Below are 18,460 nucleotides of genomic sequence, written 5' to 3' on the forward strand. Positions count from 1 at the left end.
AATTTCAGATAACGTGAACCTCCTGCTGATGCCTGCAGCTCTATGGCAACAAAATGCCTGATTGCATTTCTAAACCTACAAGTTGGCTCCCTCAGAAAACATAAATATGCTAATTTATTTCATGACTTTGTCAAGGCGCTGATGATTTTCCAAAAATTCATCCAGTGTGTTTATTTTTTGTTTGTTGTCTTGCTGTTTTCCATTGCTGTCTAAACACACCCTCGTGTACTGAGATTCACTCGGTTTACTCAATGTCTCTTAAGCCAAGCATTTCTGTAGAGCGACAGATCAGAAAACAAAAAGCAAAAGGGGAAAAAAACCAAACAATTTGTGTGACGATGACCAAAATGGGAAACAGGTCTGTCTTTATTGATCATTTGCTGTGTAATAGTCACTTTTTGCACACAATCGCTTGGTTCAGAGGTGTTTAATGAGATAATAAAACAATTGTTGTATTCGTCTGATGGCTTGTGACTTAGCAACTTCAGGACGCTGTTGCTGGAGTGGGTGGGGATGCAGTCATAGGTGTACAGAGTATAGAGCAGAGGACTCAGCACACAGCCCTGGGGGGAGCCGGTGCTGAGGCTGAGGGTCGAGGAGATGCATGGTCCAACTCTGACCCTCTGGGAGCGGTCAGACAGAAAGTCCTTAATCCAGAGGCAGGAGGAGTACAGCAGGCCCAGGTCTAGCAGCTTGGTCACCAGTCTGTTGGGGATGATGGTATTAAATTAATTTACAGACTGTTACCTTTAATTCTATATAAATGTGAATAATAAATAGCGGTAGTAGAACTGTGCCATTAACTTCCTTGGAGAAGCTTTGTTCTGGTATACGTGTTTATGTCCAGACAGTGACACAGGGGAATAGGAGCTAATTATGTGTAACATCCATATATGCTGTCTCGTTCTTCGTTTGTTTTCCATTTTCCTCTAAACAGTTCTTCTTGTTGTCACTCACAGTGTTCAGGCAATTAAAAAAAGCATTGTCTAATAATGTACTGTCACACAATAATGCATATTTCAGTATTCCTTCCAGTCAGCTTATTAATTATTGATATAATATGGGTTAATACTGCCATTGCACAAGTTACACTTGAGAGCTTTGCCAGTGCAAAAACAATTAGAGGGCGTTCATGTTATTCTTTGATGCTTAATTGGAAACTGTCTGGGTGTGCTGCATCATTTCTGCTTCTTCAATTCAGCGGGCATTCTGTTTAGACAATTGGCCCCTTAATTGCTTACTTGACCCTGATGTATCTAGGAAGTAGGAGGGGGAGGTTAAGGAAGGATAGTTGTTAAATTGGGTAAGACAGTTCCCCCTGCAGTCCTGTGTAATGAGATCACTATGGATGGCCTGCAGTGGCTGTTTATGCCCGAGCTGCACTCTGACTTCATCAGGCTGAAAGAGGAATACAGGATGTCGATGGAGGGAGAACGAGGGAGAGAGAGAAAGAACCCACAGCTGGTATTAAATCGTCACATGGGAGAGAGGGGGTGCAGGGGATTGGGAAGGAAGGGCAGGAAGTAAAGAAGAATTTAAGAATGAATGAATGACAAAGAGCTTCAGTGAAAAGCTGTCTACCCTTGAGCGTGGGTGCTGTCCAGAGGAAACGTCTGACTGCGTTTAATGCCGGCGGCTGGACAAGCACAGACTACTGGCTTTATAACGGCCTGTCTGGCTTTGATTGACAGGTGGTTAAGGCTTTGCTCCAATAAAAGCCATGGCTGCTTCCTTCTAGCCTTTAAACTGTCCTACATTATCCCTTATGATGGACTGTACCTTGACTGGAACTAAATTAAACTTCCCCTTGTTGTGCATGTATACTTCATATAAAAGATGGACCACAGTGGTTTGTTGACTACCAATCAGGTGTCTAATGGGAATAGAAAGTGTCATTCGTTTTGCAGGTGTTTGACCTGATGGTGGCGCCACTTAAAAGGGAGGGACATGAATGTTTGCACAAAGATATCCTGTCTGTCCATAAGGGCTGCTGTGAGGAATTGGCATAGTTGATGATGTCAATGGAGAAATGTGCCAATATCAGTAGTTTTAGACACAGTGTCACAGTGTCACAAGTCTTTGTCTAAACTGATCTAGTTTTTGGCTCCTGTGTTTGGTTAGGTGCACTCAGCACTCAGGGGTTCTAGCAAAGGCCAACATAATTTGGTGTGAAAGTTTCCAAAGGCCTTCGGCTTTGAAAGTTTAGGAGTCGCAAAGCAAAAACATGGTTTGTATGCTGTGAAAAAGTTTAGCACAGTACACAAGGAGCTATTGTGAAAGATGCACTACTAGAAAAAATAAAATCACTGTTAATGTTCTCTGTTTATTAGTAAGGAGAGCTTTATTCATGCTTCTCAATTCCAAACATTTTCTGGGCATTTTTTGGTCCTGTCACATTTTTACTCACTGTAAGACCATTTCTCACTGCAATATAAAGTCCTGCACCTTGATGGGAACAGCACAACTATGGCTAGAAGTAGAGGAAACTGAAAAATGGGTTTTGTGCAGTATGACACAGTTATAATGGCATAAATCAAAAATAAAAAGAGCAAAAGTTGAATTTGTTTGATTATTTATTTTACAGAAATCGAGAAAACATGTATATGATTTTTCTAGGTGCCTCCAGATGTTACTAATACCGGAACAAAAAATGTGACGCTTTATGTCATAGACACAGAGACTTACATTTTTACATGTCTCCTGTCTGCCCTGTGCCTTTAGTTCAGCCCAGTTCAGCCAAAAGTCCCTCAGTTTTTGTTGCGTGAAAGTTGGTCACAGCTGAGTCACTAATGTGTCACTATTGCAATAAGGAGAGCAGAATTTTTTTGTTCTATAAAGAATCTGGTTATTCTATAAAATTTGACATGTACAATACAGTAATTTTGATGAATTGTCAAGATTTTAAGCTTCGATGTTGTTGAGACAAGTAGTTCAATGACCACTGGAAAGTTGAAAATCCAATTTGCCTTTGTAGTTGCTAAGTACATTCAGAAATCTTAAGAAGCAAAACTAATATCACCTTATGAAAACTAATGGCCAATAGATTTTCTTTGATGGAAAATGAATCATTTAGATTCATCGACTAATCTGTAAAATAGCTGATTGAATTATTGATTAAATATATATCTTCAGTGTCAGCAATACAGTCCATCTAATATTTAATAAGATGTTACCAAAGTAATGACCTGACCAACACTACCGTCATCCAAGTCTCTCCTGAAAATGGCTGAAAAATAGAAAACAAATCTAATTTGCAGACGATGCGAAAACACCCATAAGCTTCTGTTTCTGAAATCACCCAGCGAATTGGACAAATTAGGATAAGAGGTAAACAGTGAGACAAAAGGCATTCTCTGAACATTTACAGATGGCAGTGGCACACATAATTTATCAGCATGACACAGTGTCGCTCAGCTAATTGGACCCAGAGCTGATAACAGAAGGTTAGTGGTTTGATCACTTCTTTGGCACCTTGTGTAGAAAGTTGGCAAAATCATCACACTGCGAGCCACTGTGCTCACGCTCAGCAGCTGTGGAGCACACGACTACAAAGCATCAATTTTATACCACTGGCAAGAAAATGTAGATATGCTGTTCTTCTTGCTCTGTGCTTTTTACTGTATTAGGTTGTGGTTTAATGTCCTTCGCAGGGCTGAGATAATAGCCCCAAACAAGTGGACCACAACACTACGTTGCACTTTGTCTATCATAATCACCACTGAATGATGATAAATATGTATGAAAGAGACATTTATTACCGCAAGCATAATACTGAGCCATCTGTAACTACTGTGTAAAAAAAATACAGTATGGGAGTGTGGGAGGCTTCATTGAATTTTTTTTAGTATTTGCTCAGCAGAGATTCTCTTCATTTTTTCAAAGAATGAGTTGTTTTGTTTAGTGGTTGTGTAATTCATTCAATGGACACACAATTATTCAGGATTTCTTTCTCAGTTCGTTGTTTATGTCCATTCACCTGGACTGTATGTGTCTTTAATAAAAAAAAAAGAGAAGTCTGTATGAAGCATACCTATAAACTATGAGGAAAAAATATGAAGTTTGTGCAGCTGCCGCAGTCCATCTGTACTTGAATGATCCATTTTAAATTGAAAATCTGCTTTTAATCCGGCAATTATGTGTATGTTTCTGAAGCTTTTATGGTTGATTGTGGTGGAGAAATTGACCCGCAGTATCTAGCGGATACTGATTTTGTTGAACCCCTGACTTGTCCTCTAGTGCCATTATGAGTTTTGTCTTGATGGCTTTACTTGAAAAACATCATAGCTGTTGGATTGATTGCCATGAAACCTGGTTCAGACATTGATGTTCCACTTGGACAAGCTTTGTTGTTCCTAACTACAGTCTCACAGAGCTGCTGTTGTGGCTTGATGCTCTGTCAGAACTGCTTGGCAGATGGTCAGATTGCTTGGTCTGTGTCCGACAATTTCCTAAACTCTCCAAAACTTTAGTCACACTCCTGTTTTGCTGTGTTTTTGTCTGCAATGTTATTGAGGTGCACTTCCACCGAGACCATCTGTACTGCCTCCTATATTCTTGTATTTGCATTCATTCTGCAAACAGGTTGTTGCTGAATCATCTCAAATCCCACCCAGTGTGGTATTTTCACGCTTCTTTGCCAGGTACGAGTTTGCTTCCTACCAACGTGTTTTCCATGTAGCCTTGCTGATTACAGTGTCAGTCATCTCGGTAACAAAATCAGGCATTGTTGGGATTCAGGCTGTGCCACATAGTGACTGCCCACTGTTTTGCACTGCAGGGAATGCCCACAGGGGTTGGTGTGGGTAGCTCAGTGGCATGCTAAGAATTTATTTGCCACATGGCTCAGATAACTGCAGAGAGCCAACCACCCACGCTCAGCGTCTGTCTGAGGGCAAAGGGAGACCTCTGAGTTTGTTTTTGTCTCTGTCTGTTTTTGTCATTACCACAATGTTCACTGTATCTGTCTGTTGGTGCTCATCTCATTCAAGATCTTTTACATTTCCAAACACTTTCTCTTTCTGCCTCTACCCTTTTGATTCTCCTCATCTCTTCTTTATTTTTTATGTACAATTCTATCCTCCACCTCTATTTATCTCACATCCTCCTGCATTTGCCAGCACCTTCTAGAGACAATCTGATCTCAGTGCATTGCCCTTTGGTGGTTCTGTGCCCCACTTTCCCTGTTGCACCCCCAGGAAACCTGCAGTACGATACCTGCAGGGCTTATTGAGCTCCAATTACATGCTAATGGTAATTATATTGTTCAAGGTCAGGGGTGAATACCTAATTCTGCCACAGGGGTTAGAGATGTGATAGCAGATGTAAGTGGGACTCTGGTGGGAGATTCAGCCATCAATCACTCAGACACTCGAAAGAATGGATTTCGTTTTCGCTGCACTCTGAGAATCGTTTTGAGATTCAGTGGTTTGTTTCTGGGTAAGAAAAAGGCAGCGTTCTTCCAAGATGCTTTGTATGTGGTTGGTTAGTCTCACTCCATAATACTGATAGATGAGGTTTAAGCTGCTAGGGCAAATATTTCAAATATTGCCCACATTTCAGGGTTTTGATTTTACCATTTGTTCCGTTTGTAGGTATTTTCCATGTCTCCGTCAATTACTTCAGTCTTATAAGAATTCTTCAAGGTCTCACATAATAATCCTTCTCAATCAGTGGCTGCCATTGATTCCCATTCATGTGAGTCACACTGGATAAATGCTGGTAAACCAGGGAACAAAGATGTAGAAGCTTTAAGATATGTCTGGCGGTTTGGCGGAGAAAATAAACCCTGATACACTTTAATGATAAAACAAACCACTGGGGAATTAAGGAGCCCCATGAATAATTCGATGATTAACCATTTACTGTAATGCGTGTGTGTGTGTGTGTGTGTGTGTGTGTGTGTGTGTGTGTGTCTACACAGCTTGAAATGAAACAAGAATAGGGACAGCACTGGACTGTGTCTTCTTACTAGTCATCTGGTGCAGAACAAATCAGAGGTGGTTTGCACAGATTAGAAACAATGTTGGACTTTTTGGACTGCTAGTGTTTGACTAGCGGGAAAAAAATAATCAGGTTTTGTGCACAAGCTGTACCCAGGCACGCTGAATGGTTTATATGGAGCAAATCAAATCCCCAAAGAAGTGAAAACACTGCTGTCGGCGCTACAAGAACAATGAGGCCCTGAGGATTGGAGACACACTGTACATTAGCCCTGTTTACCTGCAGGAGGGTCAGAGGAGGACAAGGCATAAATGTAGATCATAGAAATGTTTTCAGATGAATAATCAAGGAGTTTAATTTACAAATAATAATAATAATAAAAAAGATTACATTTTATTATACAGAAAAAGTACAGATAGTACTGTTTACTTCTCGCACACAAATGTGGTTTAAACGGAAAAACAACAAGAATATTGAGAGAAAGCATGGCAGTTGGGGATTTTAGAGGAAAGGAAAAAGGAATTATTATATTAGAATGAAGTGAAATGTAAACAGTAACGATAAGGTATGTTTACCCTCCTTTTACTCTATGATCAAAGTCTCCTGCTTTTTGTGTGTTTGTCAGCTGTAACTTATTGTTTGGCACATTTTACTGAGACATTATTGACGTTGACAGTCCTGTGACAGAGTCAATTTCTTTACACAAAAGGGAAAATCTGGCAGCAAATGTTCCAGAAATAAAACATTAAGAAATTATGGAATGCTGGCACGTTCAAAAATAATAAAATAATAATATTTTTAGTGGATAAAAAAAATAGAATTTCACACATTGTGAAAGGACAAATTACTATTTGTAAAAATATTTGTTTTTGATTTGGACATTCTGCACAGGTTTGACCTGTTTTCTTAACAGTAAACGTGCAAATTAATACTTTCTGTGGGATTTTACAAAACTTTATCTGTTAATTAACAAAATAGGGAAAATCTTTAGCAGTTAATAGTGTAGCATTTGACTTAATATACACATTTGCTTTCAAACAATGGCAAATATCTGTAAAATAATGTTTTTTTTTTTACTGATTTAAATACGTTGAAAAAAAGTACAATTTTATGGTCAACCATCAAAACTTAGGGTGTTAATTAGGGTAAAGGGTGCGTTTGAATGAAAAACAAATGCATCCAAACACATCTGGTGCCAGTACACCTGGACATGCACACATACATTTGTTCCTACACTTTCACAATACTCTTCTTGATTCTCTGGCTGCTACAATATCATAACAAGAAAAGCACTCAGAGAGCGCAGTACTCCGCCAAGGCTGCTCAGTTTTTGTATCGTTTCTGACAGATGAAATCTAGAATAAAAAATAACACTGCACTGAGCACAGACGTGTGTTATGCATTTGTATGTTATGTACGGATAACGAATCGTGTGACCTAAATATGTAGCGGGCAGCGGGAATTGATGGGACTCGGAAACATCCCCACAATTTAATCACTTGTTCCTTGTATAATTTCTGATGGATAAGTCACGATAAGTCCACAGCGGTGGATTTGTAGCAGGATCGCAATCATGTGATCGTCAGCAAGGAGCTGACGTAGTTTCACTGGTTGTCATAGTGACAGTGACGCCGTGCCGCTATCTCACAATGATACAGAAATCTTTAACAAATCCACGGATCCAAGCCGTATTACTGTCAAAATCTAATGAAGTGGTCTTGTGTCATTTCTGACCTTCCCTGAAAATTTAATCTAAATCTGTTCGTCTGTTTTTGAGTAATGTGCACAGACAGATTCATAGATTCACAGAAGGACAAACATACACTAATCTTCACATAACTCTGCCGCGTGCGTTGGTGGACTAAATATTATAAAAATGAGTCACAAAAAGGGAAATTATCCAATACTTCTAGATGCCTATTGCAGATGCAATGTGCAAAAACATCTTGTGTTCTGCTTATATCTGGTGTCATCCTCACACTACTGGTTTCAAAAAGTCATTTTATTTTTTTTATGAACTATGGCACCCCTCTGTAATTATTTTTTTCCGATATGACACTCCACCATTTAACTCTTCGAGACTATGTTGTTGTGCAGAATCATTCCAAATTAAAAGTCGCTCACATTTTGGGTTGTCATGAAAAGAAAAATGCACACACACAAACGAATGGTTCTGTTTTTCATCTACCTCCCTTCGTGGTAAATGAATAGCTGAGAAAGTTTCACTGTACAGTCTAATTTTACTTCTTTTGAGTGCAGAGATGAATTAGCATTCAGCTGAGCTCTATTTACAGGGAGACAATTTTTCATCACTGCTGTAACAGGATTTATTTCAGACTGTTGTGCATCAAGAAAACTTGGATGCTGCAAGTGTTTAGAATTTTTATGACAAATAGCAACCGTGAACTGTCTCGGCAACTCCACTTATAAGTTTAACATTTAGATGTTTAATGATCTGCTTTGATATGTTTGAAAACAGTTTTAAAATGTAGTTAATTTCATATACATGTTGCATTGGTGTTGATAATGAAATGCAATTAAAAATGTACAGAGAAAACAAGCAAACCGAACAATGGAGAAAGAAATCTTGCTCCCCACGGTGCTGTTACATCCTCCTTGAGAGCCATCGCCATATGCTGTGGGGTAATATATTCACATCAGTGTGTACTTATAGTCTGCAAAAATGCAAATTAGGTTTGTAAACATGTAACGACACCTATGATGATCATAGATAAGACAATTCTTTGCCAGCTGCTACTTTGAAATGCAGACATTTCTTTTCTCTCTTCCACTACCTCTTCTGAAGCGTATTGTTATGTTTATTTTGGCTAATTAACTTGTTTTGTTAAGTAATTGTGAGATAGAAACGGTGTGGGGTTTCTATAGTGAATTGAAAATCACCACAAATATGAATACTCATTGCAAACTTTCAGGACTATACATATATATATATATGTATGTGCATGATTAGACATGACTGTAATGATACCAAAGAGGCAAGCAAACATTAGCTACTAATTGACACTCGCAGACAAATGGAAACGGATGTTTTGTTCATTAACACAAACAAAACAAACAAACAAACGAAACACCTGAAGACAGAAAAATAGTCTTCCCTACCTCATTCGCTAACAGAAATGATATCAGAATACACTGACACTGTGTCTCGTTAAAGGGGCGCTTGGCAGAATTTGTCATTACACTAATTGAAAGACAAACATCAGCAGCAGACAGGATAATGACAATTACACAGTAATAATGATGATTATTATTTCTGTATTTCGACAGAGGGGAATTTACTGAAGGAGATAGTGGCTCGAGAGGCAACGACTTTTTTGTGTGCTTTTTATTCAAGCTTTGTTTCAAGGGCCTGTCCAGCTTTCAAAAGCTGCCGGTTGTTAGTCCAAATCTGTTTCATTACACTCTGCTTTACTGTGCCACTGTGATCAATAACAAATCACTGATCAGCACTGTCCAATCACCCAACCAGCCCCTCCCAAATCCCAGTACGTAGTCGGTACATTTTACTCCGTAGTTCGGTCAGCTTCTTGTTCTCCTCGCTTTTCCGATCATCATAAACCATCTATAAGGAACATTAAATGACATCCAAGTTTACTTTCATTCTGCACTGGAAGTCAGGTAGGCTACGATGCTGCTGCTATTCAGCAGGAGATGAGCAGCATGACTAGTGGCCTCAAACAAGAACTCATATGTATTTAATAGTAGATCCCATCTCATGCCGTAGTTTCAGTCAGATATTGGGTGAGAATGGCTCACAACAATGGAAATGAGCTGCTCACACATTGTGAACACATTGACAGGCTATTGCAAAAACAACAACAACAAAAGATTAAAAGAAAAAAAAGATTCTGAGCCGGAAAGAAAATGTCTAGGACAGAGTCAGTATGTCTTCAGAATATATTGCCTGCTGATGCCCTCTAGAACGATTCCATGACGAAGCATTTTTTGACCTGATGCCCGAATCAGCAGGATGACTCCGCCTTCCAAAATCATTACAAATCTCTGTTCAAAAGTAAGTCAGTTTTTGATGTGACAACACTGCCGTTCAGGTTTGGTTTGGTTTAGGCCACTGGCTGTTTACAAAAACTGGACATAACCTCAGCATCTAAAAAGGGAAGCCAGTGTGGAAGTTCTATACACGTGCATTGTTTCAGCCAGCAGGAAGCGACTCCTCTGACTGCAAAAAGAAGTGCAGTTGTATAGTGGTCAGTGAGAAAATGACCCTACTTTTCCCTGGTTCTTTAGTAAACATTTTCTTAGTGAGTTTATGGACTCAATCGGTATTTTCAGGTCTTTTGAAATATGACATAATGTTCAATACATACATTCTGGTCCAATTTAAAATACAAAAGATGATGAAGCAGGGTATGCTGTGATTGAGGAGTTGCGACCTCAGATCCTTTACTTCACTCATTATGTTTGGTTTTAAAAGACCAAAATGCTAGCGGCCAAATGCAAAAATTGAGGCCATTGTTTATGAGCAGTATAAACTTTTGGCAAACGACTTTATAAATAATATGGTCAGGGTTTATTTTGTTACCACCATAATTAGAACTACTATGTAGTTTTGATTAGGCAATGATGGTGCTAATGGGGGGGAAAAAAACTTTGACTGTTGGTTGGAAGCAGGAAAACCACTTGGAGTAAACTCTGATATTCTGTCATCCCAATTATCAACCCTGACGTGACCTGATATGCCAGATGGTTTGCTCCACAGAACCATCTGAGAAGTCATACTTGGAAACTGCCTGCAAAAGAAACTGGCAGGCACTTTCAAGAAAAACTTGGCAGGTGATTGGATGAACCATCTGTCTGTCACTGTCTATCACGGGCTAGTTCAAATCTAAAACATGCGCCTAGCTGCCAGTAGTTCCTCATAGGGCACCTGTTGGGTCGACCAACTGTGGATCGCTCATATGCGCATAGCTTGAAGCCTAGCAAGGATAAATTCTCTCATGATCATGATCTTGCTAGAATCCAACTGCCTCGTAAGATACAGCCCGACCCCCTCAGACTACAGGACTCTAGCATCATTAGAGGGCTTCGTTCCCTAAGCATAACGAAACGTCGTCTTAGGGGATTTTGTGAATCAACAGAGCATTGGGAATACAGTCTTTATAGAAATGCTGTGGAGAAAAGAGTTGATATTCATAAAGGATAGATCCACTAATAGGAATCAGCTAAATAGAGGGAGTTCCTGTTTTCTGCACTTCTCAGTCAGGAACGTATTTTTGTGTAAAAATCTAATAGAATAAGACAAAGGGGAAAAAACTGAATCAGTACAATAATTCCACACATTCTCATGCACAAAAATGATGGTAAGGATGCAGAGTCATGTGCCCATAAGTGAACACACTCACACACGCAATAAAAAGGAATCACCACATCACCACTTCAGACAAACACCAACACACACACGGTATAATTAGTGTTTTACTGTGTTGTCTGTGCCCACATACAGCACTCTGCTTTTAGGAGAGGAGTGGGATGTCTGGGCATTTCGGTAGGAGTCTCTCCTGCTTCTTATTTGTCATCTTTCATTATTTTGAGCTGTCTTCTGTTCCCACAACACCTGTTATGCCTTCTCTACTATCTGCTGAGCTAATAGTCTTTCTTCAGTGTGTGTTGGCCAACTAAATGAAACCATGCTTCCGATTTTTATATGCGTCCCTTTTTCCTTACATCAGTGTGTGTGCATTTGCATTGATATTCAACATGGTTTTCATTAATGTCTTCATGTACTAGAGCAGCAGAGTGTTGAATTGCTTCCTGGAATACACTAATGGCTTTAGCTGACATAATTTAATTACATTTCTGTGTTTACTGTAAATACTGTAGACATCTCCATGTATATGACAGAAACATTTGAGAATCTGCACTATACAGTCTGAGAACGATGTGGGAGAGTGCATGATTCACAGAGGACATTGTGAATGTGGCAATGAGTCACTCTGATACAGAGAAGGATGGGCTTGTTGCTATTAAGGAGGTTTAATTTGTGTTAGCTACATTAGTCAAGGTATTTTTAATGACAGTGTCACAATAATAATATTGCAATGGAGAAAAATCTCCCTCCACCCAGAATGAGAGCCAATAAAATGACTTTGCTTGTCCAAATGACTCTGAAGCAAAGCATAGATTCTAATACACACACTTAGAATAAAATGGAAATTGAATTTCTCACTATTAGATAATTGGCCTTTTCTAAACATTTATTGAAGATCGTGTTGTCATTTGGAACTACAAGCATGCGAAGTTGAATTATGCAGCCGTGAAGAAACTGTTACACAAATGTGTTCTCCGTGGCTGTCAGCTGCTGTATATCTTCAGATGTCTACAGTCTTTCCAGTTGTGGCAAACAGCCCCAGTGGCTGGTCTGCTCTTGTCACTCATTAAGTGTCTCCCATAAACCTCAGTAAGATGGCAGTTGGAAGAACCGCTTTAGGCAAGGCATCAGTAAAACTCCTCCACCACAAGAGGAGTCCCTGAATGCATCACACATGACACACTCTATCCCTACAGTGCAGAAAACCAAAAAGGGAAACAGAGACAGAAATACTGGGAAGAATGAAAAGCACAAACACACAATTTTCACTTTAGTACTATCACACTGCATGATTTATTGATATTGAAGTTACTTACTGTTGGGATCTGATAACACATGCAGGACCTTTACAATGTGAGAAACAGCATTTCATGCACACAACATGCTCAGTGCAGGTAAGAGATGGCAGATGATCTAAATAACAGTGACCAGGTGTTTCCATTACACTGTCATGTATTCTAGAGTGATCAGAGCATGTAATGTGGGCACACACATGTCTTCATATAATATCTGAAAAAGACATGTTGTGGCTTGCAGTTTGCCTAAAATTGAATATTTATTGAACAAAATAAGAAAGAATTTGTTTAGTTTGTTAACAAAGAGGCAACAGATACACACATGTTGGTGTGACCTCACGAGAGGAGCTCGGTTTTACATCTTATGCATTCTGCTCAATCTTCCTGCCCTTATTTCTGTACAGTCTTTAAATGTTTCAACAAAAACAGCTGCACTGACATGCCTACACTTACTTAATATAGACTAACCTCAGACAGTTAATTTTATTTAGTTTCTAATATCTACAACAGAGAATTATTGAAGATTTTGCCTAAATGCTAGAGAAGGTCCCCTAGTAATTTCATGATATGCACACATTTTTGTCATTTACATGTTTTTCATTTACACATTTGTCGATCAACAAACCTCCATTAAATCAGCTGAACTGTGGCTGAACAGCCAGAAAGGAACCTGTACTCCCACAGGAAGAAAATTCATACAGCCAATTCATACACATAAATAAATGATTCTGGTTTAGGCATTAAAGTACAAGAGGAAAAAACCCATCAAAGATGTCTTCATATCCAGCCTAATACAAGATGATTTGGAAGAGGGCTGTGCTTGCTGACTTCTTTATATACTTTATATATGGCTGCACAGTGGCTCAATTGTCTCACAGCTACAAGATCTTCGGTTTATATCCTGACCTGGGCCTTGGATCTTTACATGCTCTCTCTGTGCAGTGTGGGTTTTCTCTGGGTACTCAGGCTTCCTCCCACAGTCCAAAAAACATGCTTATGCTCAGGCTAATTGGTGACTCTAAATTGTCCGGCATGAAAGTGAGTGTGCTTGGTTGTCTGTCTCTATGTGTGACCTTGTGATAGACTAGCGACCTGTTCAGTCTGTTCCTTGCCTTCGCCTTGGGATGTGGGCTGGGATAGACTCCAGCCCACTCACTCCCCCAATGACCCTCCAGAGGATTAACCGGTTTATAGATAATGGAGGGATACCTTATATAGTGTCTGCATTGATGGTTTAGTTTCTTTCAGATGTTGTCATGTGGGTGCACCTAGTCAAACATTGTACTCCATTATTCATGCATATTTCAAAATGAGCACTGATGTCATGCAGGGTGTTGGAAATGAGAATGAGTATTGAATAGGTCAACTGATCAGAGTAGTATATCTTCAATGAATGCTGCATTTACAATGTGACAAAGAATATTAGCATATAAGATTATTTTTTACAATCACTCCTGTTGTGTGGGCTGCACAGTGGCGTGGTAGTTAGTACTTTCGCCTTGCAGCTAGATGTCCCAGCCTTCCCGGGATCTTTCTGCATGGAGTTTGCATGTTCTCTCTGTGCATGTATGGGTTTTCTCCAGGTACTCCGGCTTCTTCCCACAGTCCAAAAACATGCTGAGGTTAAGTGATTATTCTAAATTACCCGTAGGTGTTGTTACGACTGCGGTCGTATGAGGTTGTTTTTTTTCTGCGCTCTGTGTGTCTTTTTATTTAGCTAATCCAATATGTAAATACTGCTGCGCTGCACCACTGCTCGGATTGGACGTCACGTTGATGGGTCGGCGCCGGATTGGTTCGGTCTACCACGAGGACGGACATAAAAAGCGGAAAGATGACATCGCTTCCGGGGGTCAGAGAGCGAGGGAACCACATGGGCGAGTCATCCTGCGTGGAGTCCCAACCAGCACACAGCAGCACAGTCCATCCACTCCTTAGTTCTTTGTTTAACAACCCAAGTTTATTTGTAAGAGAAGGGATCGAGCTGCTATCTTTTGTTTCTTTCGTTCCTCTTGTTTTCGGGAAGTTTAGCGTAGTTTTGTTTGTTTTGACTTCGGCTCATCCATACTTTTAATTTGTTTAATACAACCTTTGTTTATATTCGCTTTTGGAAAATAAATTATTGATTTCGTTGGAAAAATCTGTGGTGTGTGCTGCTTGAGGCCCCAACAGGATGACATTTTCATGTTACATTCAGTGACCCCTAGGCTGGGTGTAACATGAATTGGGGGCTCGTCCGTTGCTTTCTTCGCTTAGTGTTACGCTTAGTTAGGTGAGTATTTTTTCCTGGTTGGCATTTTTCTGTGTGTGGGAGGAATTAGGGGGGAGAATGGCTGATTTCTCCATTGAGGAGTTTGCTGACAGTCCCTCGTGGGAAAAATCTGACAATTGTAGGAAGACAGACTTATTAATTATTGCTGGTCATTTTAATCTTGGTGTGTCTGCTAATGCCCTTGTTTGACAAGTGGTGTCAAGCCTGTAATGTTAAATCTCTGGAAGAGATGCGCGAGTTAATCCTGATTGAGGAATTTAAAAAAATGTTTGCCGGAGCGCATCGTGGTGTATCTGAATGAACAGAAAGTCTCGTTTGTTACGAACGCAGCTGTCTTAGCTGATGAGTTTATTTTGACTCATAAGAGTGTGTTTTCTCCACAGTCATCTCGTGGACCAAACCGATCACCGAAGCTTGCGCGGAGAAATATTCCCACGGTTGCCGGTGACAGCCGCCAGTGTTATTACTGCCATGAGCTGGGTCATTTAATCGCAGTCTGTCCTGCTCTGAAAAAGAAAGGTCAGTCCAAACCTAACAAACCGCCCGCTGGCGTCTGTCTAATAAAAACTGTGACTTCTCCTGAAGTGCGTTCTGTGCCTTCTGAAAGCAAAATCTCTGACGTTGATGCTCGTTTTCAGCCGTTCGTTAAAGAGGGCTTTGTTTCTGTGACCGGAGAGGGAAAAAAGTACCGATAAAAATTCTCCGTGATACGGCAGCCTATCATTCGATGATGTTAAGTGATGTCCTGCCACTGTCCAACGAGACTTCGTGTGGTTCTGATGTGTTAGTGTGGGGTATTGGGATGACTGTACTGAGAGCCCCGCCTCGTCCTCGGCCACTCCTGCTGACCTCTCTGAACCACATCTGTTCCCTGTGTGCGCTGTTACGCGCGCACAGGCTCGTAAACTGGGTGAACTTGTGAATTTGTCTGAGTCATTCATGACTAAGTTAGATGAGAATGAGAAATCTGATATGACTGACAAAATTGTAAAAACTGAAAATAAGTCAAACTGTAAAAATGACACATCTCTGTTCCCTAGTGACGCAGAATTAACTGTGAATGTGAACCGTGACATGTTGATCACTGCTCAGAAACATGATCCATCGCTAACTCTGTGTTTTTCTTCTGTATTCGCTACTGACAGCACATCTCCTGTTTTCTTTATAGGTAATGGAGTTCTGATGAGGAAGTGGAGTCCTGACTCTGATGAATTACGTGTTGTTAATCAGGTGGTCGTGCCAAAGCAATATCGCCCTCAGGTTCTAAGCATCGCACACGATTCCTGTTTTGCAGGTCATTTGGGTGTTAAGAAAACTTATCAGCGTGTGTTGCGCAATTTCTTTTGGCCTGGTTTAGAAACCGACGTGGCCAAATAGCGCCGATCATGCCACACATGTCATCTAGCAGGAAAACCAAATCAGCCTGTTCCGCCAGCACCGTTGCATCCTATTCCTGTGCTTGGGGAACCATTTGAACGTGTGTTGCTGGACTGTGTGGGGCCTTTGCCAAAAACCAAATCTGGGCATCAATATTTTTTAACAATTATGTGTGCTGCTACTCGCTACCCTCAGGCGATTCCTTTACGCACGCTAAAAGCTAAACCTATTGTTAAAGCTCTGATACAGTTTTTTTTTTCCAACATTTGGTCTTCCAAAAGAAATTCAAACTGACCAAGGAAGCAATTTCATGTCAAAACTGTTCGCTCAGGTAGTGAAAGAGTTAAACATTAAGCATCAGACATCCAGTCCTTACCATCTGGAGTCTCAGGGTGCTTTAGAAAGGTTCCATCAAACACTGAAGTCCATGCTGCGTAAATTCAGCTTGGAGACTGAGAGAGACTGGGATGAGGGTCTGCCTTTACTCATGTTTGCTGTGTGTGAAACTCCACAGGAATCCTTAGGTTTCAGTACTTGTGACCTAGTTTTCGGCCACACTGTGCGTGGTCCTTTGCATCTTCTTAAGGAAAGATTGCTGTCAGATTCTACTCAGTGAGTATAATGTACTAGATTATGTCAGTACTTTTCGTGAGCGTCTCCACCATGTTTGCAAGCTGCCGCAGGAAAACCTAACGCAGGCTCAATCAAAAATGAAACGTCATTTTGACAAAAAGTCTGTTCTGAGAGTTTTCCAGCCAGGTGACCAACTCTTGGTGCTGCTGCCGCTGCCCGGATCCAGTCTGCAGTGTCGGTTCAGTGGTCCATACCTAGTGGAACGTAAGATAAGTGACACAGATTACATTATTAAAACTCCTGATCGAAGAAGAAAAACTCGTGTGTGTCATATTAACATGTTGAAGCGATATTTTTCCAGAGATAACCCCTCTGTGCCACCTTCTGATGCTCCCGTGGTTGTCTTTTGTGAAGCTCCTCCACAGTACAATGTGTCTGATGACGGCTTGGAAGAAAAACATGGTCTAATGCCAGTCGCTCGTCTGCGAAACTCAGAGGTGCTGAGTAATTTAGAGTCGTTTCTATCGTATTTGTGTGAGTCAGCTAGAGCTGACATTATTCAGTTGATAGAGGACAATTTACTCCTCTTTTCGGATCATCCTCGTCAAACGTCTGTGTTGTTCCATGACATTGATGTGCAGGGTCATCCTCCTATCAAACAACATGCATACAGGGTTAATCCGACTAAACGGGCCCTAATGCAGCAGGAGGTGAGCTATCTTGTGGAACATGGGTTAGCTGTCCCCAGCATCAGCGCATGGAGCTGTCCGTGTGTGCTGGTTCTGAAACCAGACAACACTCCTCGTTTTTGCGAGTGTGATTGTTTGTCTGTATATGTAGTCCTGTGACAGACTGGTGACCTGTCCAGGGTGTCCCCTGCCTTCACCCCAAGTCAGCTGGAATAGACTCCAGCCCCCCTGTGACCCTAATGAGGATTAAACGGTGTATAGATGATGGATGGATGGACTTTTGTTGTGTGACAAATTCTATCTGTGGTGTGAACCAAAGGTTAGCACAGAGCGCACACAGCATGATGAAGTTAAAGACTAATAGACACACAACCCTCACAGCTGGTTTGTTTTTCTCTTGTCGGTCTATTAAACCATAAATGTTGAACTGAGGATTGACTTCTACAAGTTATATTGCAATTCAAATTGAAACCACAACATCTGTCAGAAAAATCACAATTGAATCTTTTCCCCAAATCATTCAGCCCTGTTGTTTACATTCTTGTTTCTGGTAGTTCATCCATCCTTCCCAGTGACATCACAAAGGTTGTGAAAGATCGAAAGCTTTGACTGGTCGTTCACTAGAGCACAGTCACTCATGTCTGTGTTAGCAAGAACTTCTGACTTTGCCTTATCTGACACAGTATCATGTGCTTAGACAAAAATATGATGTAGTCTTTACCAAAGCAAATCTACTATTGGTTATGTGAAGTAAAAGCAAAGAAAATTGAGAAGCGAGTTTCAGATCTGCACAAATCACAGAAATGTGCTGTAGAGAGCCATTGGAATAAATAGTTCTTCATCCAATTTCTTTGTGTGATTAGAATGAAAGGCTAAGCTAGTGACTACTATTTTGAATCAAAAATCCACTCCGTTGTTCTTCTAATGAATTTATTAGTTTCCTTGGTTTCAACAAAATGCTCAGTCA

General features: G+C 40.5%; 1 protein-coding gene across 9 annotated transcripts in view; it reads left to right on the forward strand.

The window, feature by feature from the left end:
* The window catches only part of drp2 (dystrophin related protein 2), a 182,836-nt gene that overhangs the window by 99,255 nt on the left and 65,121 nt on the right, over positions 1 to 18,460 (forward strand). For 2 of the 9 annotated variants that reach the window (XM_055016644.1, XM_055016643.1), the window contains exon 1: positions 16,043 to 17,301. The exons of 6 other annotated variants lie outside the window; for them this stretch is intronic. The gene's annotated coding sequence lies outside the window, so the exon portion shown is untranslated. Of the gene's footprint in view, positions 1 to 16,042; positions 17,302 to 18,460 lie in introns of those variants that run through there. One more of the 9 variants, XM_055016645.1, reaches the window with a different exon arrangement.

Source organism: Amphiprion ocellaris, chromosome 13 (genome assembly GCF_022539595.1).
Source record: "Amphiprion ocellaris isolate individual 3 ecotype Okinawa chromosome 13, ASM2253959v1, whole genome shotgun sequence".
Taxonomy (NCBI): domain Eukaryota; kingdom Metazoa; phylum Chordata; class Actinopteri; family Pomacentridae; genus Amphiprion; species Amphiprion ocellaris.